We start from the raw sequence: 2,590 nt of genomic DNA, 5'->3' as shown, positions 1-2,590 counted from the left end.
CTTAAACGACTTAATGTCAGTTGTTACAAAAATAGTTAATTTAATAGCTGCTCGCCCCCTTCACAAGCGAGAATTTTCGGCACTTTTACTGGAGGTTGAATCCACCTACAGCGGACTGCTGATGTATAATAATGTAAGATGGCTGAGCCAAGGCAAAGTTCTTGAGCGCTTTGTGGAGTGCTTTGAAGAAATTAAGGTATATCTTGACGATAAGGATCTGGGAAACTTTCTTCAGCTTAATGATGGTAAGTGGGTCAACACCCTGATGTTTTTTACAGATCTCTCTGTTCATATTAATGAACTGAACTTAAAGTTACAAGGTTTTGGCAAAAGTATTGACGTTATGTTTGGATACATAAAAGCTTTTGAAAATAAAGTTAAAATTTTCAAGCGAGATGTAGAAACTAAAACTTATAAGTATTTTCCTCGAGTAACAAAGTATTTTGAGAAGGCCAGTGCAGCTGTACAAAATGAAATGGAAAGCTTGCATATGAAGTACCAGCATGATTTAGACTCGTTACTTGACCAGTTTAGTGATAGATTTAGTCAATTTAGAAGTCTAGAACAGACCATGAAAATAATTAAGTATCCTGATGTAGTAGTCTACAGTAGTTTGGAATTAAATGGTTTCCAATGGATGCAAATTGATGATCTGGAGATGCAACTTGCAGAATTTCAAGACAGTATCTGGGCTCAGGTGTTTGTCGACTTGAGGTCAAAGCTTGAGAATCTGGAAAGGTGCCGCTTGGAGAATCAAGAGGAGTGCCACTACGAACAGGAAATTTGGAGTGCCTGGAACCGACTACCAGACACTTTTAGCACCCTAAAAAATACAGCAATGGCTTTACTCACAAATTTTCCCTCTACATAGTTTTGTGAGGCCTTATTCTCAGCGTTAAATAATATCAAAACCAACAAAAGAAACAGATTGACAGATGAAGTTAGTAGCGCTTGCTTGGGCCTGAAGTGTACAAAATACCAACCTTCAATTGAAGATTTAGCCAATGAAATTCATCAACAAAAAAGTCACTAATAGGGCTCTCTGCTCCTCCTCTTCATCAGACAGCCTCTCCTCCTGTGCTGTGCCAGCAGCCACAACCCTGAGACACGATGGTGAAGGTCGGAGTGAACGGATTTGGCCGCATTGGGTGCCTGATCACCAGGGCTGCTTTTAACTCTGGCAAAGTGGATATTGTCGCCATCAATGACCCCTTCATTGACCTCAACGACATGGTCTACATGTTCCAGTAAGATTCTACTCATGGCGAGTTCAAGGGCACCGTCAAGGCTGAGAATGGGAAACTTGTCATCAACGGAAAATCCATCTCCATCTTCCAGGAGCGAGATCCCACCAACATCAAATGGGGTGATGCTGGTGCTGAGTATGTTGTGGAGTCCACCGGTGTCTTCACCACCAGGGAGAAGGCTGGGGCTCACTTGAAGGAGCCAAGAGGGTCATCATCTCTGCCCCTTCTGTGGATGCCCCATGTTTGTGATGGGTGTGAACCATGACACGTATGACAACTCCCTCAAGATTGTCAGCAATGCCTCCTGCACCACCCACTGCTTGGCCCCCCTGGCCAAGGTCATCCATGACAACTTTGGCATCGTGGAGGGACTCATGACCACAGTCCATGCCATCACCGCCACCCAGAAGACCGTGGACGGCCCCTCTGGGAAGCTGTGGCGTGATGTCCGTGGGGCTGCCCAGAACATCATCCCTGCTTCTACCGGCGCTGCCAAGGCTGTGGGCAAGGTCATCCCTGAGCTGAATGGGAAGCTCACTGGCATGGCCTTCCGTGTGCCCACCCGCAACGTGTCGGTTGTGGATCTGACCTGCCGCCTGGAGAAAGCTGCCAAATACGACGATATCAAGAAGGTGGTGAAGCAGGCGTCAGAGGGCCCCCTCAAGGGCATCCTGGGCTACACTGAGGACCAGGTTGTCTCCTGCGACTTTAACAGTGACACCCACTCCTCCACGTTTGATGCTGGGGCTGGCATTGCCCTCAATGACCACTTTGTCAAGCTCGTTTCCTGGTATGACAATGAATTTGGCTACAGCAACAGGGTGGTGGACCTCATGGTCCACATGGCCTCCAAGGAGTAAGAGCCCCCTGGACCACCAGCCCCAGAAAGAGGAAGAGAGGCCCTCTGCTGCTGGGGAGTCCTTGCCCCAGATCAGTCCCCCGACACACTGAGAATCTCCTGACCACCGTTTCCATCCCAGACCCCCTGAAGAAGGGGAGGGGCATAGGGAGCCTTACTTTGTCGTGCACCATCAATAAAGTTCACTGTACCCAGCCAAAAAAAAAAAAAAGTCACTAATAGGCAGGTTAGTTAAAGAATTCCCCCTCCCCCTCACTTATCTTAGTTCACGGCACCCCACACAAGCTAAATAATATCAAGACCAACAAAAGAAACCGACTGACGGATGAACAAAGAAGTCACTAAGCAGGTAAGTTAAATATTTAGTTTTTGGTTTATTAAATACAATTATATATAACAATTATACATTTATGTTATTTAAACTATAAATATCGCGAAATAATGTTTTTTCCTCAAAGTGACACACTACCCGAGTTATGCTCAG

At 46.0% G+C, this 2,590-nt stretch overlaps 1 pseudogene across 1 annotated transcript; it reads left to right on the top strand.

Annotated features, from left to right (window-relative positions):
• The first annotated feature begins 1,081 nt into the window (after positions 1 to 1,081).
• LOC307096890 (glyceraldehyde-3-phosphate dehydrogenase-like) lies at positions 1,082 to 2,303 on the top strand (annotated as a pseudogene). The gene has a single exon. The product of its transcript is annotated as a glyceraldehyde-3-phosphate dehydrogenase-like (transcript).
• Positions 2,304 to 2,590: the final 287 nt, after the last annotated feature.

This window comes from Cnephaeus nilssonii (genome assembly GCF_951640355.1).
Source record: "Cnephaeus nilssonii genome assembly, chromosome: 3".
NCBI classification, from domain to species: domain Eukaryota; kingdom Metazoa; phylum Chordata; class Mammalia; order Chiroptera; family Vespertilionidae; genus Cnephaeus; species Cnephaeus nilssonii.
The sequence above is the reverse complement of the archived record's forward strand: the minus strand, read 5'-3'. Positions and strand labels throughout refer to the sequence as shown.